This window comes from Schistocerca serialis, chromosome 5, assembly GCF_023864345.2.
Source record: "Schistocerca serialis cubense isolate TAMUIC-IGC-003099 chromosome 5, iqSchSeri2.2, whole genome shotgun sequence".
NCBI classification, from domain to species: domain Eukaryota; kingdom Metazoa; phylum Arthropoda; class Insecta; order Orthoptera; family Acrididae; genus Schistocerca; species Schistocerca serialis.
Window position 1 is genome coordinate 435,050,472 of NC_064642.1, and position 27,109 is coordinate 435,077,580.

A 27,109-nucleotide genomic window follows, 5' to 3' on the forward strand; every position below is an offset into this window, starting at 1 on the left:
TGCAGCCTGTATTGAAAACCAATTTCGTGGCCTTGTCGAGTCTGTTCCAAGAGAGTGAAAAGGTTTCAAGCACAATGTGTGGCGTATCATTGACCATTATATAGGATTTCAGTGAACAGATTCCCAGGAGCATTCAGGCTCTTTGGATTCGCAGTATGGTGCAACAGTCTATTACGCATGTATTTTCATGGTTTCGTCCAAACCTTGTACACATGTCAGGATATGGTGTGTTTGATTTCTGAGTGATTAAGTTGTGTTTGTGCCATCTGAGGAAAAGTCTGTTTGTGTACAGTTTATGCAGTCTCTACCCACACATACAGATATAATTACTACGCTATGTTAAGGGAGTATGTTGGTGGACTATGGGAACGTAGAGAGGAAAGCGTAAGTTTGTAGCGAACCTATAGTGTCCTCTACGGTTCACAGATTTATATCGGATGTTACTTTTAGGTAGTTTGTGTCTTCTCTCTTGTATCTGTATATCTTCAAACTACAGCATACTTAAAATTCGAGAAAAAGTTATGTCTTCATTGGTGTATTGTTTTTGAGAGATGTTCAAGTGGAATCTATGAATCGGTATCTCTGCACTCATGATTCGGTCAAGTCAAGCGGAATGTATCTGCCTGCAAAGACTCCGGTAAGAGAAACTTCAGCGTGTTGTTTCATGTGGTTATTTATTCCTTCTCACATACATTTATGACGCAGTCACCACACAGGTTTCGCTGGTTAGTTAAAGTTGACAAAGAAAACTGGCGACACGTAATTTAAAATTCGAAACACGATGGTTTAGAGAATAACATCACATCTGCTCTTCCGTTTGTGTATTACCTTTGCAGTGGAATCCACTAAAAACTATAGCAGTAACTGTCCTTCATATCTTCGACCTTCATGCGTAATACACTCCTGGAAATGGAAAAAAGAACACATTGACACCGGTGTGTCAGACCCACCATACTTGCTCCGGACACTGCGAGAGGGCTGTACAAGCAATGATCACACGCACGGCACAGCGGACACACCAGGAACCGCGGTGTTGGCCGTCGAATGGCGCTAGCTGCGCAGCATTTGTGCACCGCCGCCGTCAGTGTCAGCCAGTTTGCCGTGGAATACGGAGCTCCATCGCAGTCTTTAACACTGGTAGCATGCCGCGACAGCGTGGACGTGAACCGTATGTGCAGTTGACGGACTTTGAGCGAGGGCGTATAGTGGGCATGCGGGAGGCCGGGTGGACGTACCGCCGAATTGCTTAACACGTGGGGCGTGAGGACTCCACAGTACATCGATGTTGTCGCCAGTGGTCGGCGGAAGGTGCACGTGCCCGTCGACCTGAGACCGGACCGCAGCGACGCACGGATGCACGCCAAGACCGTAGGATCCTACGCAGTGCCGTAGGGGACCGCACCGCCACTTCCCAGCAAATTAGGGACACTGTTGCTCCTGGGGTATCGGCGAGGACCATTCGCAACCGTCTCCATGAAGCTGGGCTACGGTCCCGCACACCGTTAGGCCGTCTTCCGCTCACGCCCCAACATCGTGCAGCCCGCCTCCAGTGGTGTCGCGACAGGCGTGAATGGAGGGACGAATGGAGACGTGTCGTCTTCAGCGATGAGAGTCGCTTCTGCCTTGGTGCCAATGATGGTCGTATGCGTGTTTGGCGCCGTGCAGGTGAGCGCCACAATCAGGACTGCATACGACCGAGGCACACAGGGCCAACACCCGGCATCATGGTGTGGGGAGCGATCTCCTACACTGGCCGTACACCACTGGTGATCGTCGAGGGGACACTGAATAGTGCACGGTACATCCAAACCGTCATCGAACCCATCGTTCTACCATTCCTAGACCGGCAAGGGAACTTGCTGTTCCAACAGGACAATGCACGTCCGCATGTATCCCGTGCCACCCAACGTGCTCTAGAAGGTGTGAGTCAACTACCCTGGCCAGCAAGATCTCCGGATCTGTCCCCCATTGAGCATGTTTGATACTGGATGAAGCGTCGTCTCACGCGGTCTGCACGTCCAGCACGAACGCTGGTCCAACTGAGGCGCCAGGTGGAAATGGCATGGCAAGCCGTTCCACAGGACTACATCCAGCATCTCTACGATCGTCTCCATGGGAGAATAGCAGCCTGCATTGCTGCGAAAGGTGGATATACACTGCACTACTGCCGACATTGTGCATGCTCTGTTGCCTGTGTCTATGTGCCTGTGGTTCTGTCAGTGTGATCATGTGATGTATCTGACCCCAGGAATGTGTCAATAAAGTTTCCCCTTCCTGGGACAATGAATTCACGGTGTTCTTATTTCAATTTCCAGGAGTGTATGTAAGGTAGGGTAGAGCGGTCTAGTGACTGCTGGGAATGCACCAAACGAGACCAAAGAAGTGGGAAATTTCATTAAAACTAACGAATTACTGCATAGGAAACAGTGAAGCGCACTTTCTAAATGGATCTCTTCTCATAAAAATAATACACATGACGTAATATAAAGAGATTATCATGTAGTTTTCCTTAGGAGACAAGACAAATTTCTAAACACTGAAATATGAATGGTCGAATTAAATACATAATAGAAGATAAAAAGCTTAAAAAATAGCCTTTCGTTATATTCAGTTTAATTATAGAACCAAAAGTATTTTGTATCCTCAGTGTAATTATTGCAAGAAGTATACCATTAAATCTCAACCCAACATGAGGGTTTGTTTGAACACTGCCGTATTGCACTAAGATCGTTTGTATTGGTGACGTTATGCCTTTAAGTTCGTTCACCTTTGAACACGCTTACCCAACCAGTTATTAACGGACAATTCAACGTCGACTCCTAACTACGGAACAGCTTGGCATTTTTCGCACATATTAGTCATTTCCAGAGGTGAATGGAAGCAATAAGTGTCAGAAAAATAGTCTTAAAGACTACATGCCAACTGAAACTCTGCCTACAGGATAACTAGTTTGCGACTTTGGACCAACGAGCCAAGGATACAGGTAAGCATAGCCAAATGCTGACAGGTCATTTTTCGTGCGTGTGCTTCGATCGGATAACAGACTGGCGTGTTTTTCGTTTGAGTTGCGTGACAAGTAGGAAGTGGGTCATGCAACGAAGTTATGCCGTTACGCGTCAGTGTTCACACTTTCTGTTTAAGAGGGTAATAGAACATAAGGTACCACATTTTAGATACAGCACTGACGAACATACTCGTATCTTTAGTATTGTTAATTATTGTTAATAATATTTAGAAGAGTTTACTTTGTTATTTTGTTATGTGCCTGCAGTACTTACTTACAGATTTGGTAACAGTCGAAGACGACATTTTTGTAGTGTGTGTGTGTGTGTGTGTGTGTGTGTGTGTGTGTGTGTGTACACGCTCATGAAATTTTCTGCACCTAAAAAACTAAAAGTTATGACTCGTTAAGAAATGTTAAGATGTTCAGTTTCCATTTACACGATGGAAATTTAATAGGTAACTGGTTGAAATTCAATTTATTTATCTGTTTATGAATTCGTCTTTGACTACATGTTTCACTTTCTTTTAATCAAGTAATCAATGCCACAAATGTCCGACAGCGAATGATGTAAGAAGTGTTTATTATAGCTTTGTTGTTAAACAGGTTGTAAGAAAACATTCCATACTTGAGAAGCTGTAGTACGAACCAAAACAAGAAACAAATATCCAGTCAAACACGGACTCCCAAACGCATACCTTAAGAACTATGACCACTTGTTTGTCTTCGCTGCTGTGAAACACATCTCTCCCATTGCAGACTCTTTTCTATTAAGAACGACCTACAGAATGCAGTAAGCAAATGAGAACATAGTATTCTGCTCCTGTGAAATGGTGAACTTTTAATATAATCTGCTTGCTATTAGACACGACCAGCTCTTATGAAGAATCACTGAAGGAGTTGTGAATATAATGTCCATTTATAGTAAGGCATGCTTCTGCCCGGTGTTTTAGGAAACCACGTACATTCTAAAAAGTTCCAGGTAGTATTCGAATGCGCTGTCGGGCATTGATACTCTCCAACAGTGTTTGTATATCGTTAATCAGCCTTGCATACACCAAAGAATTAAGCCAAAGATCCAAGGTGAGGGAACGAGCTGGCAAACGTACTGGACGCCCCCCCCCCCCCCCCCCCACACACACACACACGGTCTCTCGGACATTTCGGAGAAAACGGGCTGATGATCCGTCATGCATGAACAACATCTCGAGCCACTGACGCAATGGTACCTTCTCCAGCAGAACAGGCAAGTTATTAGACAGGAACTGACGATACATTGCACCAGTCAACCTGTTCGGCAGTATATAGATCGGTCGTAATATAAAATAACTTCCAGTGAAACAGATTTTTTTCAAAGTAGCGAAGATGAACAAGTGTTCAAAGCTCTTGTAGTATGAGTTGTATAAGACATGTTTATGGGACATATTACGAACGATTGGACATACTGCCAACTCTAAAAATCCGGAATACGTTTTTAACAGATGAATATCCATCTGAAGTAGAGTTTTCTACTTGATGAAGGTCTGACAGCAGCAATAAAATTCAGAAAACTCCACATTTTCGAAAATACTTTGGGATTTCAATGCCAAGATAGATGCGAAGTGCCAAGAAGATCCTTCCTTCACTGGTGATTTTGGATTGGGAACGCGAAGCCATGGAGGACAAATGATGATTTCCCTTAACAAGAATCTCTATACTGCATGGACACATATTCGAAGAAAAATTCTAAGAGGAAGTGGACGTGGAGAGACTCTGACAAAGTGGTTAAGAATGAATTACATCACGGTCACAAATAGAACAACTGAATGTGCTCAGAGGTGTCAGCCATAAATCGCTTCAATACCATAGACTAGCTAGAGCCAGGATCAATATTAACTAACACTCATTTCGGGAGAACAAGTAAGATTGAAAGGAAATTCCGACATATGATAAATGAGCTCAAAGAGAAAACAAAGGCGTTCAACCACAGCATAGACAAAAAACTACCAACAGAACTGTTGAGAGGAAATGAAGTAGACATAAATTGTGGACAGTATTCCAACTGCAGTAAAGAAAGTCAGTGCTCTCCAAAAACGGAGATACCCAAAATTAAGCCTCGAAGCAGAACAGCTTGTAGAAGAAAGAAGAGACACAGACAGGAACTCAGCGGAAACGCACCCAAATGCAGGGACCCAAAGAGGACCTAAAGAAGGCAACCAGATCAGAGAACGCAAAATACAAAACTGTTCGAGAAGACCATCTATAATAATGTGAACATGAGAGTTCTTTGTTCCAGTCAATCAAAAGATAAAAGTGATCAGCCACGAAATACGGAATGGTCGCCGAGAAGTTGTTGCTGAAAGAGACAGAACTATAAAAAGTATCGAGGAATTTTATCTGAGCTTCTACAGCCAGTCAGTGACAAACTAAAGCCTACATGGATAATCATAAAGATCTCTTATGAATGTGACATCGGGAGAACTACAACCTATTGAAAAAACTGAAACGGGAACAGCTCTGAAACAACCAAAGAATTGTAAGAAGTCAGGAAAACATCAAATCTCGAGCGAGATGCTTAAAACTGGAGGAACGTCTTTTCAAGAAGCTCTACTAATTCTACCAAGTAAATGCCGCGAAGAAGGAACCAATTCTAGAGTCAAGGAAGAATGCAGAAGTCATTCTTGTATTCCAAAAATGTGACAACACCATCATGAAGCATTACAGACCTGTTTGGTCTTGTACCTGTCTTTTACAAATTATTGACAAAAATCATTACGAACCACCTGAGTCATAAATCTGACATTTAGCAGCCAGTCCGACAGATGGGTTTCAGCACACTTGAAACAATTCAAGCAGTATGCACTCTGGTACAGAAATTTACGGAGTAAGGCATACGACTTCACATGGTTCTCATAGACTATCAGAAGGCCTACGACACGATCGAATGCTGGGCAGTATTGAGGGCTACGAACAGAACCCGCATTGGCTACAGATATACCAGTTATATCCTCTACATTTACGAGAATGCCACTCTGTATGTGAAAATAGAGGAAGACTGAACCACTGGAAACGTTTCCGTGAGATGATACATCAGATAAGGAGAGGGCTGACGAGGGGTCGTGCGTACTCCTTATCACTGGTCAAATTTATGGTATATCCAGGTCAGGGCCTGAAGTGAAAGTCACAGAAGTGAGAGCTCCAGATGGCCAAGGTTTTAGAAAAAAATTGCATTTCTGTCCAGTATGGGTGGGGGTGGGGGGGGGGGGTGAGGGAGACATGAGTCACTTAAATAGCTTCCAGGGCAGCGGCAGGTGCATCGTAAGAAGTACAGAAAGGTAATCGGAGTATGATGAGTTTAAACACAATGCGAAAGCTCTTTTTATTTTAAGTGTTTACCTTACTTACGCTGGAAATAAATCAAGCTTAATATTTAATGTGTGTTATTTGACGAGATTAAGTCTTTGTAAAGGACAACAAATTTCTTATGTTCACTAACCCGTGCGGAGGAAAAAAACAAATCCACAATTATTGGACGAAATTTTTCAATATGAAGAATCGCCATCGTGCAGTATTAAAGTGATTCTCCCCAGGTGGACACAACTAGTGCAACTGCGATGTATATTTTTATCGTCAGCTACACAATTTTATCAGAAAGCTTCAGAATTGCTATCCCTCGTCGAGAAAGAGATGAAATTACATCCGTAGAGTATTGTGTGGAGATAATTCCATTGTAAACCACCAGCTATCCTAACCAACATTTGCAGAAATGGTGCGTTACGGATGGTTTACTAGAAAAACTGTGCGATGAGACAGGGCCTTTTATGAACGTAAACCAAGTATGTCTTTGATTACAAGCTTTAAAATAATCCTGAGACTGTAAGAGTGCGGTGACTGCAAGTTTGCATGTTGTCGAGATAATTACCGCTTCCTCTGTTTTCTCGATGAATGCTATTCCAGAACGTGTAAATCTTCAACTATAAGATGATAAAAATATGTAATTTTATACGTGAGATTTACATACACATCTTACAATCCATTCCTAGAAATTTATTAGCAATCCCAAATTCTCCTTTGCCTCAGGGTCACTTTGCGTGAGCACATTTACTGTTTGTGTGTAATTATTTCATACGTGTAACAGCTTACTCACATTTGTGTCCATTTAATTTCGTGCAATCTTGTGTAAGCTTTGGAATCTATCACTTTATTGTACAGACATGTGGCAAATTAAGGACAGCTCGCTTTTAGTTTGCTAGCAACGCGAAGAAATCCACCCTGTTTAGAAGTTTTCAGTTATTTTATACGTTCAATAACAAAACGTTATTTGTAGCAATAACGCGTACTCTGCATTCGAAATAACTTTGTATGATCACAACTAAGGGCTTTGTTCTTCTAAATGTAATTACTTCACAATAAATTGCATAATAAATAGTGTAACGTTGTTACCTAATGACGATAAAGTTTGTATGTTGTCTTCCACTGTAAAGAAATGCAAGTAACTTAAATCTGCTCCCTTGTCATTTTATTAACAGCACATGACAACGGCCTCTTTGACTGCCCTAGCTCTATTATGTAAAATAATAATAATAATAACAATAATAATAATAATAAAAGCGCGTCTGTTGCAACAGCGTTACTAGTAACTTACGTTCATTCCGGATATATTTTTCATAATTGCTCTGCAACAGTAATTTATGTTTAATCACGTACTGTCATAGCTGTGAAATGACGATGTAGTTCAGTATAAGTACTGTCACCTGCTCTCTTGTTATTATGCTCAAAGCCTGTCCTGCTTTTCCATTGCCTGCATTAATTGTGCCTTCTGTAATTTTAATTCCGTATTTAAGGTTTATTCATTGCTTGTAACGATTACCATCGTGCAGTTGGCTATCGCACTCAACAAAGGCCAAATACTATGTTTAAGTGTTTACCCATGTCGACGAGCGTCCCTCTCTAGGCGAGTTTGCCGTACGCAGCATTCCGTATCTCGGCTCACCACTCGCCATCCATACTTCAGCCAAACTGTTGGCAGGATGGTCGCGATCGGTGTTCCTGGCTGTTTTTTTTAATATTACATACAACAAACAGACTATCCCTGTCTTGACCGAGGATTTAGTATAAGGTGGTCATCAGTGCAAGTCGCCTATTTTATCTGTTAAAATTCTTTAGCTCTAGTCTAATTTCGTGATTTGTCTAATTGCAGGCAACCTGAAGATGTAAAACAAACGAAAACGTTCGTAACACAATAAATGCGTAAAAATACAGATGAGGTGGTTTTCATTAATAATTAGCATTAATGCCAGCTCTGAGCTTAGCATTCCAAGATTATTTTATTAAAATATCGATAAATACAACTTATTGCGCGTTATTTTGGTTTATTTGCCGTGTGTACCGTGAAAATTTAAAATGAAAGAAGTTGCGCTCATGGAATGGATCCACCGACCCTCGCATTACCATTCTACTTTCTTTTCACTGCGTCAACCGCTGCCTAGGTAGTGCGCTAACATAAAAGTCCAGTGTCCCGCCCGACCTTCGCCAAATATGCTGCTTTTTGAAAAGACTGGCAATCTGGAGCTCCTACTTCTGCCACATATCGTTCCTGGTCAAGATCTGCATATATCACAAATTTGTACGAAATCGGTGATGACGAATTGGCTCGGTCTCCTTTTAAGTTTTTCACCTTGGCTCTGGAGGATGTGTTCAGTGTCTATCCCGGGGACAGAACACGTCTCAATCACCTTATGCTTTGCAGATGAGATCATCCTCTTCAGCAACGACACAAACAGACTGTCAACAGCAATTTTAGATCTCAAATATGATTCCTAAGCCGTTTGTCTCAAAATTCACCCTTACAATACCGAAGTCGAGCCCTGTCAGTATCGCAGGCGGCGTCGAAAACCAGCGTCAGTACTAACTTTCAAGGTTTCTGTTTTGGTAGATACGAGATTCTTAGTTAAGCATCATTGCGTAAACAAGATGAGAACGTACTGAATTGCGTACATTACTGTTATAACTGTTGTTTAAACGTTATAAAATGGATTATGAGGTGCATGAAATCTATCATTTGCGACATAATGTCCGCTTTAAGTCTAATGTAGGTGTGAAAGCAGCGGAGGTAGCTCGAAGCATTTTTGTCATGTATGCAGTGAGTTCCATTGCCTAAATTATGTCAGCATATGGTATTCTCGTTTTGAGGAGGATAGTTTTCATGTGAATGATTTTTTCACTATAGTGAGGCATACAAGATTTGATGAACGTTTACATGGTTTAATCCGTGATGATCCACATTGGTGTTCCTGATATTTATCAAACTGGTGAAATGCGGGCATTTAATTTGCACGAAATATTTGCATTCAGTGGCCAAATTTAAATCATATGTCCGTACCCGCAGATAGCTCTCCAAGCTCCAGTCGTTCAATATACAGGGTGTTTCAAAAATAATATACGTATTACAAACTATTATTTTGTCAGAACTATCGATCGCTGCGCCTCGGGTCGGCTATTGGCGAAACTAAGACATAGCGTAGTTTATATTAATAGCCGCTGGATGACAGTTGTCTTCTGTTTTGCTTGAAAATCGTCATATGTCTAAAATGGCTACTCCGTAGGAAAAATAATTTTGTGTTCTCGAGTTTGCAGAGTGCAATTCTTTGATTACAGTGGAAAGACGTTTCAGGTTGCGGTACAAAAAGTGATCCTCCGAATGGGTGGAACATTCGCAGATGGTATCGACAATCTCTAGATACAGGATGTGTATGTATAGGAAAGAGTCCTTGCCGCGCTCGTGTTCCTGAAGAAAATGTTGGATAAATTCAAACTGCTTTCCAACGTAGGCCTTCAAAATCAACTCGTCGTACCAGTCGGGAGTTACAACTGCCTACAACAACAATTTGGCGTGTATGGAGATGTCGGTTGGTTATGAAAAAAATCGTTCAAATGGCTCTAAGTACTATGGGACTTATCATCTGAGGTCATCAGTCCCCTAGGCTTAGAACTACTTACACCTAACTAACCTAAAGGCATCACACACATCCATGCCTGAGGCAGGATTCGAATCTGTGACCGTAGCAGCAGCGCGGTTCCGGACTGAAGCGCCTAGAACCGCTCGGCCACAACCGCCGATTTGGTTATGAAGCCGTGCAAGTTACAGCTGTTACAACCTCTGCGTACTGATGACAAACGCAAACGTGTGGCATTTTGTAATGAGATTTTTTATGCTACTGACAATGATAACACTTTCGCACAACGCATCGTGTTCAGCGATGAAGCGACTTTCCATGTTAGTTGTCAGGTAAACAAACACAATGTTCGAATTTGAGGTCTACAGAACCCACATGCAGCCACTGAATATGTACAAGATTCGCCCAAAGTCAATGTGTTTTGTGGGATATCCCGATCATCTGTTTACGGCCCATTCTTCTTTGACCGAAACACTGTTAATGGTCAGCAGCATCTCGCTATGTTACAAAACTAATTGTTTCCGAGGCTGCACGGACACCACTTCATTTTTCAACACACCCTCACTAAAGCCGCCAAGTGCGTGAATATCTGAATGAAACTCTACCGAACCGTTGGATTGGCCGTCAAGGAGCTGTCGACTTAGCATGCCTCAGCTGTGCTCCACCTCTGAATTCTTCCTTTGGGGTTCCGTTAAAGACAACGTTTATGTACCACCACTCCCACAGAACCTGGAAGAGTTGAAGAACCGGATCCGTACTGCCATAACATCAGTGACGTAGGATATGCTTGCCGGGGTTGGGGAGGAATTTGAATTTCGATGTGATATTGTTCGTGGCGTTAATGGAGGTCACCTTGAACATCTGTAATCTGATCTTGAGAGGCTCGTAAATATGAGTGTAAAATTTCATATTCGCATGTCTTACAATTTAATAAATATACTCATTCAAAATACGTATATTCTTTTTGAAACACCCTGTACTTGCTCTTATTTTCGTGGCACACGTTGCTCACTATTGTGGTTTGTAAAGGACAATATGTCATTGAACGATTCAGCCGAACGAAGACTGCGGAAGAAATAAGCCAATGTGCAATGCTGCAATTTTTAAGGCCAAAACAAACTTGTTAAATCCGTCCGTAATGTTTCCCATCTTGTTTGGTGCATAGATAATGAACAAAATACAGATCTGTGCCCACAGTAGTGGGCATCGGAAGATTCTGGGGAACATCCCAGTAGAGGGGTCAAAATGGTGATTGTTTTAGAGGAAATATGACGCGGCCTATTAATCCAGAGGACTTCAACTTCAGAGACAACGGCCACTAAAACCTGCAGACTTACACACTTCGAATTTGTTCGGAAAACTTCCCTTGTTTGATATAATCGCTTTCGCGAAGCATATGACTTTGACTACTCCCGCAAGATTTCCAGGAGACTTACGACATAGAGAGCTACGACTCATGAATGAGATTTTCGCTCTGACGTACAGTGTGCGCTGATTTGAAACTTTCTGGCTGATTAAAACTGTGTTCCACACCGACTCTCGAACTCGAGACCTTTGCCTTTCGCGGGCAGCTGATCTACCATCTGAGCTACCCAAGCACGGCTCATACTACGTCCTCACAGATTTACTTCTGGCAGTACCTCGTCTCCTACCTTCCAAACGTCACAGAAGCTCTCATGCGAACCTTGCAGAACCAGCACTCCTGGAAGAACGGATATTGGGAAGACATGGCTTAGCCATAGCCTGGAGGATGTCTCCAGAATGAGTTATTCATTCTGCAGCGGAGTGTGCGCTGATATGAAACTACCTTGCAGATTAAAACTGTGTGCCGAACCGAGACTCGAACTCGGGACCTTTGCCTTTTGCGGGCAAGTGCTCTACCGCCTGAGCTACCCAAGCACGACTCAGGCCCTGTCCTCACAGCTTCACTTCTGCCAGTACCTCGTCTCCTACATTCCAAAATTCACAGAAGCTCTCCTGCGAAACTTGCAGAACTACCACTCCTGGAAGAAAGAATATTGCAATGTCTCCGCAATATCCTTTCTTCCAGGAGTCCTGCAAGGTTCGCAGGATAACTCCTGTGAAGTTTGGAAGGTACGAGACGAGGTACCGGCAGAAGTAAAGCTGTGAGGACAGGCCGTGAGTCGTGCTTGGGTAGCTCGGATGGTAGAGCACTTGCCCACGAAAGGCAAAAGTCCCGAGTTCGAGTCTCGGTCCGGCACACAGTTTTAATATGCCTGGAAGTTTCAGCTAAGATTCACGTTGCATATGACATTTTGGATGTCAGTTATAGTAGTTGGGAAAGAAAGTGATGGAATAAACTTTTGCAGCAAAATTGGAACTGATTTCGAAAGCAGCTTCAGTTTTAGAAAGTCATCACTCAGCAACTATGCGGACAAGGCACTGTTGTAGTACTCTCTTATTTCCACAAACGTAGCTGGGGCAGGTGGTTCCCAACATGAAAGCTGGGAGTGGGAGTGGCTTATACGTGGGATGACCTTTAAATTAATGCTTAAGTTACGTCAGAAGCACCACTGAAAATATATTTTCTTTTATTTCTTGATAATGACTGGTTTTTCAGACCGACTGTATCGTAAGTGTCACAATACAGGCAATAGCCGATGTACAAAAACTGTCCTGCATCGATGATCAAAGAAACACTACGGTCGACTCAACAGCAGTAAATAGACCATATAAAACGGACTATTAACTTTGTTGAGTCGACCACAGTGTCACTTTGATCATCACTGCATGTCAGATTTTGTACACACTTGGTTCATAGGCAGTCACACTTACCATGCGGGTGATTTAAAAACGGACAAAAGTGTCCGAAAGCAGTCACGATTAACAAATAACAAAATACACATCTGAGTGCAGCTTATGACGGAGCTAAAACGATCCATTTCAATTAAAAAATAAGTTATGGCTATTTTTCACCTGCATGCTGCAAGTTCTGGAGAAGAACTTCATGAAATCAAAAAGTTATATAAATTGGGAATCAATCAGAATATTTTATTGAGATGAAAAGAAAAAGGCAATCAAATTTAGCAGAATAAATACATCCCATACTCGCAAATCGACGTTATGACAGAGTTGCCACACAGTGCCTATTACGTTGCGAAGTCTTAACTATGCCAGTGGAAAAAAGAATCCCTTTCCGTTGCCAGAGTCCTCTATGATCCGTTCTGGACGTCTTGACTTGCACGAGGGACAACGCTGTCAAAATTTCAGACATGTGGTGTTGTCAGCTGTCTGAAGTATACAATGCTCCGACGAGTGTTCTTCCCCTTACATAACAGCAGGAATGCTTTCGGAAAAGGTTTCCTAAGATCAAACCTCGATATTAGTGTTATCTTTTGGGAACAGTTGTTCTTACTATTTCGATTCTACATTTTATATCCGTTTTACTTCTCTGCCATTGGGTATTTTGGTGCCTACGTAGCAAAACTCCCTCTGCACCACCTGACTTAATTGGACTATAGTTTACTCCGGTTCTATTTATATCTGTCCATCAAAGGAACGAAAAGTGTCATCCAAGCACGTTTATTGTGTAGGCCACTCAGGAAACTCTGCCAACAAATTTGAACAGCATCTGGTGAACGAGCTTTGCAACTTGCAGTACCCTTCAGACTGAAGGAAACAAAATTAATAATACGAGCAGTCTGTTCGCCATCTTCAGTGCAGGTAGGTTGGACGCAGTGTCCCGAAGTTGTTACAGTTTCCTCCCGATTCGTAGGTTGCTTCTAAAGACGCTGTTGGTACAAAAATATCGGCAAAGTTATGTGGAATAAAAGTCGAGGTGTGATCGTTAAACTACCGTGTTACGTCAGGTGGCATTCAATTTCAGCCTGTCTCTTGGTGTAATACAGAATGTAGTCTGTGGTCTCACTTTTGACTGCCTCGTTGATGAGTTAAGTCACCTATCAGTCAGAACTTAATGCGTATGCTGTATAGCATCAAATCATTTTAGCTCCAAGTTGATCCATACAGCGATTCCAAAATTATTTTCGAGAGCACTGTGTCTCGCGCTAGATCGAATGTTCGGTCCAGTCACGTGGGAATCCACCTAAGAAAAAGCGTTTCTATTGACATTAGCGTAGTCCAAACTGTGCAATGTTGTAGACATTGCTTGGTAACTCTAGCTGCAATAGTGATTTTGCGGTTGTGTCACTAGCGTCTTGAATTCGATTGACCTTTTCTTGTCGTATCGAATAATTCACACCTAAGATATAACATTGAGTTTGTAAAGTAAACTTCTTTGATTTCAGGAGGGTCGTTTCATGAATAAACTATCCCCACTCTCAACTATTACGTTGCGGGCTGTCTACTACAGCTACGAGCATGTCAGTGAAACAGTATTGCAGCAGTGTTCTGCTCACATACTTGTAAAGTGATCACTTTCTAAAACTCAAGCTGCTTTCGAAATCAGTTCGAGTTTTACTGCAAAACTGTATCTCATCATTTCCTGCCTCTAATACTTAAATTAATCTGCTAAGTGTCACAAGTGGCCAATGAATCTTAAGCCTCAGTTAGGAGGAAAGGCAGTGTCTTTTGTATGTTTAAACCTGTTTATTGCAGATCAATTTTCAGCTATTGTGTAGCTATCTTAAGTGTACTTATATCAAAGTTACGATAACTCATAGTAAATGAAATCACACATGATGCCACATTGTCATTACAGATGACAAACAGTTAACCCCCTGCCATCTATGTAATATACTTCCTGTAACCCTCACAGGAGTAGTGATGATCGCCTGCTTCACGACAAACATTACGTTATCATCAAAACAATAGAGTGTCTCTGAAAAAATTCGAAGCAACAGTCAGTTAGTTCGTTATCTCGGTATCAAACAAGATAGGGATCTGAAAGAGATGAAAGTTCTGAACTGCACATTTACCTATTTCTTCAGGTTTTTTCCTGCTTAAAAACTTCCGTAATGGCAACTTCTGCCACCGAATGTATCAGGATGACCAAATGTAGTGGGAAGAGGTAGAAGGCACCGTATTATGACTTATCCGAGCATTCCAAATGATTTATTGATTCCAGTCACAGTGCCCTCATACACCTCGGTCTGCACCACAGCGCCCTGCAATGCTGAGGAAGCACTCCAGCGGCCCGTACAATGCAATGCTGTGTCGAGCCGGCCTTGACCAACCACGAAGTTCCGATGGCGTCAGAATGCGACGCCTACCGACTCAGCTGTCTCCGTGCTCGTTGCGTCAGCGCTGCCCCGAGGAGCCGCCGAACGGCCCGCTGCCAACTGCAAGACAGTCTGCGCTGTGATCCCTCGCCGGCGTGGCTTAGGACACGGAGAAAACAAGCGCCCGCGATCCGCAGCCGAAACTGCGAACCTCGTCCCGGATGTCACCGGTGCGTACTGGAGCCCAGAAGACTGCCTGTGGTAGTGAGTCGAAGAATGGCCCGCCGCTCGCTGGCTGCCAATGGACCTCATGTCTGCCTCAGACTGTCGAACCAACGACCCGCCATGGACTGGGATGCTGGCGCCCCATCTGTTGCGGCATGTAGCCTGATGGTGTAACACGACCCTCCATCCAGGAGAGCTGCCATAGCTGAATGAATCTCGTTAGAAACCTGCAGCTATTTATACGGGTCTGTGCAGCTCTGTTTTACCATACACGCCACTTCACGGCACGCACTCATAGCATAATAGGTTGGGCACTGGGCCCCTTCTGCCTTCGATTTGCGACTTGCAAAATCGCTACGTGTACTCTTTCTGCAATTTGACAGCCCTGTGGCCTGTATTCTACTTCGCAACTGTTGGTATGCGTAACTCACTGCAATCCGGCCTGCACCTGGCTGTAACTTGTGCTCAGAATATTGCACAAAACTAACTTTCCCTATCCTAAATAGTGATACCACTACAACTCATACATTCAATTTCTTTTGTGAATCCACAATTTGATATATTGTTCCATAGCATCGATGTATTAGTCTATTATACAGAGTATCTCCACATTTTGGAGGTATTTCTGATATTCTGGTTGCAAATGAGATAAGATAGTACAAATACAAAAAAATGTTCAAATGTGTGTGAATTCCTAAGGCACCAAACAGATGAGATCATCGATCCCTAGACTTACACACTACTTAAACTAACTTATGCTAAGAACAATACACTTACACACTCAAGCCCGAGGAAGGACTCGAATCTCCTGTGGGAGTGGCCACGCAATCCATGACATGGCGCCTCTACCCATGCGGCCACTCCGCATGGCACGTACATACAGTACGTTTGAGACACTGTGCATTGTCTTATTGTTTCTTAACATTTTGGATGAGATCGTTTTCCACACAGCGTTAAAGTTCTTAAAACAAGCTTTCGTTGCAGCCTGAAACGGATAAGTGTGCAACAATTTGTATTTTCCAATGGTCTCATCTGTTGACAATTTGAAGCCCTCAATTAGATCGGCGTCTGGTGGCATAGCTCCACTGTGGATGGCAGTGAGGATATGGTGAGTTGTCAATGAAGCTCCTCACATTGCTAAAGCAGCTGAGTCTGGGCAATACACCTGACGATGTGTGACACCTCGTGATTGTTCACTCAATTTCAAGATTAATGCAGAATGTTACTACTAAATTCTCGTAATATTTTCTTTTCATGCTATTGAAGTATCCCAACAGTCACAGCGGTAATGTGACATTTAGGTCCAAATTACTATTCTACGAACCTAGGAAGGTCGTTTCAAGCAAATTTCAGACTTGTTTTGCATTTCAGGTTGTGAATTCCCTGCATTAACTACCAAAAGAGCACTGGCAGAGAGTCAAATAAAGCAGTGAACTATTTGCTCCATGGCATTATGCTCATGTCGTGAAGGATGGCAAGAGTAGCTGCTGGCTTCGATCTCACCGCCTTACTGATGTGTGTCGCTCAGTATTTCTTTTTCTCTGCAAATTGTCAGACCGGACTTCATTAACTAAAACATAAGAAAACCTCTAGATTGTGCCAAATGAAAAATCATCAAATTCTTATCTTTTTCAATGTTAATCGCCAAACTTCTTCTATAATATCATAAACATTCTTATTAGTATGTTATTATTATCACTACAACTGTACTTCATTCACTCGCAAAAGCTTTGCTATCCTGGTTTGGTACCGATGAACATGATCTAGTCATGACGCAGGCAGAACCCTACAACAATTTCAGTTTGTCGTGGCGATAGAAAAATTCGTGCCATTCGACACTCAAATAGGTAGTATAGTCTCTGCCATTACTACATATACCTACCTATATATAGGTTGACTCTTACACAGAAGATTTCAGCAACCAGTCACTTTTTGTAATGCTATTTATCTATTTAAATAGCGCATTTACCGGTTTCGAACCGATAGGCTTATCTTCAGACCCTTAGTTCACGTTTTTCATTACATTTTGGGTTTTGTTCCCCCATATGGCGAATTTTCCTTCGGGTGGAGATGCCCTACAACCAAAACAAGATGTGCGACAGCGTCTTTCTAATCGTAATTATACCTCATGATAATTTTAAGTGATGTAAACAAATTATTATTATTACTAAATGGAATACGTTTCGGTTACTTACAACGAATAATCCACGCCAATACGTTCCAGTATAAGTTGTTTATCATCTTGCAACATCTAAAACTGTATAATGCCAACTTTTGTGTACATATATGCACAAAATGTAACGCACCACTCACACACTTAGAAGTTTCATTACATAGAGGTTCGCATGCAAAGATGGCGATATTATGACCATAACAATGACAAGACCTCGACTCTCAGAGATATTTAATTATGTACATGCATGTTACAGTAGATATTTACAAATTGCTAATTTGACATTATTTACTATATTCATTGAAAGAGAACTGATTAAAATTAAGATAAACAACTAAAGCAGCCAGTTAGAAACTCTTACTGCAGTGATACTACGTAAATATTATGATATAATCTGGAACACATGTAAATGACAAGGGCAAGACGAACACAAATAAATATCACAACTAAGGACATATTATGGCATATGTTGAAAGCACAGTAAATGGGTTGCGATGGAAGTGTATATATAAATATTACAAATATTAGAAATGTGGTCTCTTTTTATTTTATATTTCTTACTTTAAACTGGAAAACTGGTGAATGAATTTTTAAAGAAATGATGCATTGGCTAACTCTGTTTATTCATTGAGGAGATTTTGTGGTGAATTGTTTTTATGTACACATATTTTAATCTCCTCAAGCAAATTCATAAGAGTACCTTCCTCAGCATGGTGCAATACTTGTACATGCTGTTCACTGCTCTTTATTCCATGACTGTTGGTAGTTGTGTGCATGCCAAATGTGGATTTTGAAACATTGTTCAGATCTATGACATCTATATGCTCTTTGAACCATGTCTCAATGCTTCTTCCAGTTTGTCCTACATAGTAAGAGGGGCAACTTTGACAGCTGAGTTTGTATATGCCAGATTTTTTGTATGGGGGGTTGTTATCTATCAAGTTGTGAACTGCTAACTGCTGGAGTTTCTTGTTGGTGTGGAAGCATATTTTAATGTTTATGTTTTTAAATAGGCTGCTTATTTTATAGGATATGGTCCCTAAGAAAGGTAGTGCAACATATTTGTTGCTCTTCTCTACTCTGTCTTGTGCAAGTTGCATGGTTGTCTGGTGGTGGTTTTAGGATTTTCTGTGATAGTTCATCTGTCATGAGCTGGCTGTATCCCTTGTTGGAGGCTATGGTTTTAATGATACTGGTTTCTTTTTCTTTTTTAACTGGTTCATGAGGAATTTTGTGTAGACGGTTTAGTGTGGATCTAAAATATGTCATCTTATGCTGGTTTGGGTGACAAGATCAGCGGTTGATACATACATCAGTGGATGTTGATTTCCTATAAATCTAAAAATGATTATGGTCTCTGTTGGTGATTTTTTACGTCTAGGAAATTGATGCTGTTGTTGGTCTCATGCTCAATGGTGAATTTAATGTTTTTGTGCGTAATACTCAGTTTTGTTGTTAATGTGTCTATTTCCTCATTGGTGCCATCACAAAGTATAATTGTATCATCAATGTATCTTTTGTAGCAGATACTTTAGCTGTTCATGTGACTCCTAGCTTTTAGAAAAAAGTCTGTTCTAAGTGATTTGTGTAAATATCTGTTAACATCCTAGCTAGGCTGCTACACATTTTCAACCCATCTTTCTGTCTGTATGTTTCGCTATTAAGACTGAAGTAACTGTATGACAGTACCAATATGGTTAGCTTAATGAGCTCACAGAGCTCTGTCATACTTACTTTCTTATGTTTGAGTAGATCGTTTCTGATCATGTTTTTGGTGTCCTCTACAGAGATGTTAGTATAAATGTTTTCTATGTCAAGTGATGCAAATATGGCTGTCAGTGGAATGCAAACATCTTTAATTTTGTGAATGATGTCGTAAGTGTTCTTAATGGAGAAATTGTTTCCAAACCTATAGTTTGTATTAAGCAGAGCCAGCAGTTTGTTTTTTAAAGTATATGAAAGGCTGTTATTGGAGTTCACAATTGGCCTGATGGGACAATATTCCTTATGGGTCTTAGGCTGTGACTGGGGCTGAGGTGCAGTGGGGTTCATGGAAATGCAATCACATATTTCCCAATCAGTTAGGAGGTAGTTACAATTCTTAAGTGTTTCCTTAATTTTAGCCCGGTCTTTAGAGGTAGGATAATAATCTAATTCGTTTATGTTGTTAACAGTGAAAAATTGCATGATTTTGTCAACATAGTCTTTATCATACATTATCACTGCATGATTACTTTTATCAGCTTTGACTATTGAAGCTTTATTCTTAAAAAGTTTGGAATTGATACAATCTGGAACATTTACATCACTGATTCTGTGTGAACTGTTATTTTTGAAGTCTCTTGTTATTATTTTACTGGCTTTGAGGGCTAAGGCAATGGTTTCCTTGGAATTTAATTTAGCAGCAAGTTTAGTAGGTGCAATAAGGCATTTCAAGTTATTGGTGTTAAGTCTAGACTCTATGTTATGCTTTAGAGTTTTGTATGTGAGAGCAAGTTTCTTATTAGTAAAATTGATATAAGTTGAGATAATAGTTCTTTCTTGAAAGTGATGTTGGCTGCCATGTGAATTTTTGGAGGAGAGGTTACCTTTCTTCATTTTTTTCTTATGCCTAAACAATATTTTCTGCTGTTCTTCTTCTGTGAAGTTCTCTATGTATAGTAAGATGTAGGAGAACTGAAGGCTGGAGAGGCAGTTTCCAAGTTGAAAGTGTAGACTGTACAGCTGCTTGTTGAAAAGTTCTTCCTTTTTATATAGCATTTCGATCTCTGTCTTGAACCCATGATTTCACATTTTCTTTAAATATTTTGGCACTACTGGTTTTAAAGTTAAAAATCACTTTTATGAAATTTGGTGTCATCTGTGCTGGTAGACATTTCTTATTAAATTGGATGTTGCGTGTGGTCTTTGTTTGGTTTCTTTAGCATGTTTTAAAACCATGAACGATTCTCAGTACTTGGAGCGGTAATCTTAATGCTATTCTGACAATAACTGACACAGTGAGCCCATGGCTGTGTACAAATCACAGGCTTACTCTTACCAGAAGATTACAGCATAAGATGGCATATTAGAGATCCTTACTTAATTGCCTACACGAAATTCCTTTTGAACCAGTTAAAAAAGAAAAGGATACAGCACTTTCATGACAGACAAACTTTCACGAAATATCCTAAAGCCATCAGTCAACAAAACTATGCACCAGACAACCATGCAACTTACACAAGATACGGTAAAAAAGAGCATAAAATGTGTTGCACTACCTTTCTTACGGACCATATCCTATAAAATAAGCAGCCTATTTAAAAACACAATCATTAAAATATGCTTCCACACTAACAACAAACTCCAGCAGTTAGCAGTTCACAACTTGATAGATAACAACCCCCAATACAAAATATCTGGCATATACAAACTCAGCTGTCAACGTTGTCCCTCTTAGTATGTAGGACAAACTGGAAGAAGCATTGAGACATGGTTCAAAGAACGCATAGATGCCATAGGTTTGAACAACATTTCAAAATCCACATTTGCCGTGCACACAACTACCAACAGTCATGGAATAAAGAGCAGTGAAAACCATGTACAGGTATTGCACCACGCTCAGAAAGCCTTATGTATTTTCTTGAGGAGATTGAAATGTATGTATATAAAAGCAATTCACCACAAAATCTCCTCAATGAACAAACCTAGTTAGCCACAGCAGCCTGTCTTCAAAATATCATTCACCTGTTTTCCAATTTCAAGCAAAAAATGAAAAAAATAAAATCTCCATGTTTGTAATATTTATATATACACTTCCATCCCAACCCATTTGCTGTACTTTCAATGTATGCCATAATATGTCCATAGAAATAAATTTTATTTATGTATATTTCGCCTTTATCATTTACCTTTGATCGAATGTATACCATAATATTTACGTAAATCACAGCAGTAAGACTTTATAACTGACGAAGAGGTTCGACGTGACCTTCAAAGATACGTATTTGATTTTTGTTTTCACGTTGTGGGAATAGTTATGAAGTGAATATACTTCATCGATATGAAACCTGTGCAACAGCAGTTAGGCACCCACAAAGACGTTTGCTGATACCAGTGGCATAAAATTCCTGCCATTACACCTATCTTTAAAAGTTCATTAGTTTATTGGTTTAACTGTAACTGAATATCTTTAGTACCACTTTTCATCAGCGAAGAGTTCTGCAAGAATCTGTATGTGGAACTCAAAACACGCAGTGAGTCTTCGTTGTTACCGAGCACTACACAACAGTTATGGCTTCAACAAAATATACGAATTCCTGACGAAAATATTGCGCGCATAATCGCCTCTGAAAAGGAAAGAAAAGTGACATTAAGTATTAATAGTAACATTAAACAAAATAGAGTGGTATTCTCATTCGATTACAACTATTAAATTTATTTTGAACCATACTCATGTCTAGTGTGTTAGTTTAACACAATACTCGTTTTATTAATACGAATTATCTACCTCCTTTGCTAGCGACCAAGAAATACAAACTAGAGACACTTTTCGTTAGGCATTACTCAGTAACAGTAAGGCATTTAATACTATCCAAGGCGTTGAGCGGTGGCCAAATCCTTTGACAAGGGGCACGGGTATGCAACAATGCCGTGGCAATTCATGCCAGGTCCCAGCAAACAGGCCAGGAGAGCATAGCACCACAAATAGAAAACAAAGCTTCCTCCAGGAACTGCTACAGCTCACATCGTTGCCAGTTTGGGCAGATAGGTAGAATTTGATTATTAATAGCGTGGCTATGTTATTTTTCGTATATAGCGATTGGTGCGTACTAAGACTCTGCGGCCACCAGCCGCCGGCCATGTTTTATGTCAATAGTGTTCAAGGCCATGTTGCACCTTGGAACAATTTTTTCCGTTTCTAAAACAGTTTCTTTTCGGCATGCTCAAAATCGCAGTAGTTGGATAGTGTTCATTGACATACCAGTGATACACTCTAAAGGAGCCGTAAACAGGCTTGCAAATAAATTCTGAGCAGCAATAATTAACGATTCTCAAATGGGCCGATACCTTGTTTCTGTATGCATAACTGCCGCAATGTGCACTGCGCTTGCGAGAGACATACTCTCCATGTTGTCAGAAGATCTTCGTGAACGTATGAGATTACAGCACGGAAAAGACCCAGTTTACTTTCCACATCTTGCCCATGAGCATCTGCGTTAGCTTGTCTCTCAAAAATATTTGGTTGCCAAACGATTTCCTGAATTTGACTAATCTGTTTCTTCTCGTGCAACTACATGAAAAATCAGGACGTCTGTCATTGCGTGTGCCTTACTCGAAGAAAACTGGGAATCTTCAAACGGGCACTAGACAATATTTTGCGATGAAGACAGCCCTGAACACAATCAGCAGCACTTGTAGGAACATTCGTTGTGAATGTAACGTGTGGTTCCCACACGAAAGAGGTAATCTGCTTTTCATTAACAGAGTCAGCTTTTTGAACAGCGTGCGGTTAAAGGCGCTGCAGTCTGGAACCGCAAGACCGCTACGGCCGCAGGTTCGAATCCTGCCTCGGGCGTGGATGTTTGTGATGTCCTTAGGTTAGTTAGGTTTAACTAGTTCTAAGTTCTAGGGGACTAATGACCTCAGCAGTTGAGTCCCATAGTGCTCAGAGTCATTTGAACCATTTTTTTCTTTTTTCTTTTTTTTTTTTTGAACAGCCGATTGGCACCAGGCTCGAATGCGGAATGTGTCAGAACTCACGCTCTTTATTTTCGCATAGTTGCGGTAATGAGACTTTTTAAGGATAAAATGTTGTGGTCGAAAACGATACCAAATTACTGGAAATTAACTACACTGATTAACACGCTGTTCATTCTAAATGGTGGGTGAGGCTTGCAGGAGTCTCTGAGAAAGACGCGAGTCACTGGATTATGCACAAGGGTGAACTTTTAATGACGCAATGAACAATCATATTTGTCGTAGTGAACGCACAGCCATCACTGGTATAATGAAGCAACTCTGTATGGCAGAGCTTGCGTCGTAGAGACTAACGTTTTTTTAGTCTTCTGATTCATTTGATGTGGCTCGCCAGGAATTCCTCTCCTGTGCCAAACTCTTCATGTACTTCATACACTTGCAACCGACGTCCTTAGTTATTTGCTGTCTGTATTCAAATCTCTGCGTCACCATCTACAGTTTTGGCCCTATCTCTAGTACCATGGAGGTCGTCCCCTAATGTCTCAACAGATGTCTTATCATCCTCTCCTTCTTGTCAGTTTTTTTACACACATTCCTTTCCCTTCCGATTCTTCGCAGAACTTCCTCATTCCTTGCCTTATTAGTCCACCTAATTTTCAACATCTGTCTCTGGCACCACATCCCAAATGTTTCGATGCTATTCTATTCTGGTTTTTCCCAGTCCACGTTTCATTGCCATTATGCGCTGTGCTCCAAACGTACATTCTCAGAAATATCTTCCTCAAATTGAGGCCTATGTTTGATTCTAGTTGACTTCTCTTGGGCAAGAATGCCCTTTTTGTAGAGCTAGTTTCTTTTGATGTCCTCTTTTCTCCGTCCGTCATTGGCTATTTTGCAGCGTAGGTAGCATTATTTCTTGACTCATCTACTTCGTGACCATCAATCCCGATGTTAAGGTTCTCGCTATTCTCATTTCTGCTACTTCTCATTACGTTCGTGTTTCTTCGATCTACTTTCAACCCATATTCCGTACTCATTAGATTGTACATTCCATTCAGCAGACTACGCAATTCTTCCTCACTTTCAATCAGGGTAGCAATACAATCAGCGAATCGTGTCATTGCTGTCACTTCACCTTGAATTTTAATGCCACTCCTGAAAGTTTCTTTTATTTCCATCATTACTTCTTCAATGTACATATTGAAGAGTAGAGCCAAAAGTTTACATCCCTGTCTTACACCCTTTTTAATCCTAGTACATCGTTCCTGGTCGTCCTCCCTTATTATTTCCTCTTGGCTCTTATACGTATATTGTATTACCTGTCTCTCCCTATATTCTCTCCCAATAGCTTACTCGACAATTCCTATGAACGTGCCTTTATTTTTCTGTAGTCTTGCTTCCAATTTTCAACCGCAACGTCAGAATTCCCTCTCTCGTGCCTTTGCTTTTTAAAAGCCAAATTGATCATCATCTAGCACATCCTTAATTTTGTTTTCCGTTCTTCTGTATATTATTCTTGTCAGCAACTTAGATGCATGAGCTGTTAATCTGATCGTGAGATAATTCTCGCGCTTGTATGTTCTTGCAGCCTTCGGAATTGTATGGATGATATTTTCGCAAAAGCCAAATGGTTTTTATCCAGACTCATACATTCTTCACACCAACGTGTATAGATCTCTTGTTGCCACTTCCCCCTATGATTTTAAAAGTTCTGATGGAATGTCATCTACCGCTTCTGCCTTATTTGATCTCTTCTAAAATGAATAATTTTTCTTTTATCACATCGGACAAATGTGTGCCATCATGGCGGCCTTCAGTGTACTCTTTCCATCTATCCAGCTCCCCTCTGCATTTAGTAGTGGATATCCCGTTGTACTCTTAATGTTGCCAAGCTTTCTTTTTATTTCACCGAAGGCTGTTTTGACTTTCTTATTTGCTGAGTCAGTCAGTCCATCAGACTATCATTTCTTTTTTGATTTCTTCACATTTTTCATGCAGTCATTTCGTCTTAGCTTCCCTGCAGTTTCTATGTATTTAATTCATCTGTGACCTCCAATTCGGTGTTCCTGAATTTCGGTTAACATTTTTCTTTACTTCCTACTTTCATCGATCAATAGGTGTATTCGTTCTGTTATACTCGGGTTCTTCGCAGTTATCTACTTTGAACCAATGTTTTTCTTTCCAGCTTCTGTGATTGCCCTTTTTATAATTGTCCATTTCTCTTGAACTGTACTGCCAACTGAGTTATTCCTTATTTTTGTATCTTCACCATAGAGAATTTCAGGGGCATCTCGTCATTCCTTAGTATTTCCGTATCCCACTTCTCTTGCTTACCGATTGTGGTGTCACCACCAGACACCACACTTGCTAGGTGGTAGCCTTTAAATCGGCCGCGGTCCGTTAGTATACGTCGGACCCGCGTGTTGCCACTATCAGTGATGGCAGACCGAGCGCCGCCACACGGCAGGTCTAGAGAGACTTCCTAGCACTCGCCCCAGTTGTACAGCCGACTTTGCTAGCGATGGTTCACTGACAAATTACGCTCTCATTTGCCGAGACGATAGTTAGCATACCCTTCAGCTACGTCAATTGCTACGACCTACCAAGGCGCCATTACCATGCTGTAAAACTTGTACCGTCAAGAGCGATGTTCACCAATTGTTAATTAAAGTTAAGTATTCCAGTAGTTACGTACGTTCTTTGCTACTATAAATTCCTTGTCCTGTTCCAGACATCACGCCAGCCGCCGTGAGCTTAAACGCGTGCCTTTCGGTTTCCTGTCATAGTGGATTGGCTGTCTTGCCAAACCACAACACCGATTCTTCCTGACTAATCTCTTAACCTTTAGCCTGTGCTTCATTACTACTACATTGTGATCTGTGTCTATATCTGTCCAGGGATATGCCTTAGAATCCAGTATCTGGTTTTCGAATATCTGTCTGACCATGACGTAATCTAATTGAAATCTTTCCTTGTCACCCGGTCTTTCCCGAGTGTCCCTCTGCCTCTTGTGATCCTTGAACACAATATTCGCTATTACAAGCTAACATTTATTAGAGAGCTAAATTACTCTCCTCTCTTATCCCTTATCCCAAGCCCATTTTTTACTGTTACTTTTCTTCTGCTTCTTCCCCTACGACTGCATTCCAGTCCCCCTTGACTATTACATTTTCATCTTCCTTTACGTACTCTATTACCCTTTCAATATCCTCATATACTTTCTCTATCTTCTCATCTTCAACTTTCGACGTCGGAATGTATACCTGAACTATCGTTGCAGGTGTTGGTTTGCTGTCGATTCTGATAAGAACAACCTTATCACTGAACTGTTCACAGTAACACACTCCATGCCCTGTCTTCCAATTCATAACGAATCCTAATACCGTTATATTATTTTTTGCTGCTGTTGATATTACCCTATACTCATCTGACCAGAAGTCCTTTTCTTCTTTACATTTCACTTCACTGACACCTGCTATAGCAAGAATGAGACTTCGTATTTCGCTTTTCGGATTTTCTAGCTTCCCAACCTCGTTCAAGCTTCTGACATTCCAAGTCCCGACTCTTTTCGTTGGTTATTCAGTCATTTTTCATGATCACCTCCCCCAGGGAAGTCCCTTCCCGGAGACATGAGTGGGGGCTATCCGGAATCTTTTGCCAATGGAAAGATCATCATGAGACTTCTTCAATTACAGGCCCCATGCCCTGTGGATACACGTTGTATGTCTTTTATGCAGTGGTTTCCATTGCCTTTTGCATCCTCATGCGGTAGATCATTGCAGATTCTTTCGCATTTAGGGGCATTTTGACACCCGAATGACAAGAGCGTGTACTGATCGTCTCCTCCGTCTTCTTTGACAAGGCCGTTGGCAGAATGAGCGTGGCTTCTTATGCCGGAAGTCATCGGCCGTTAATGCTGTTAACCAAAAATTAAGCCGTGGCGAGTCTCGAATCC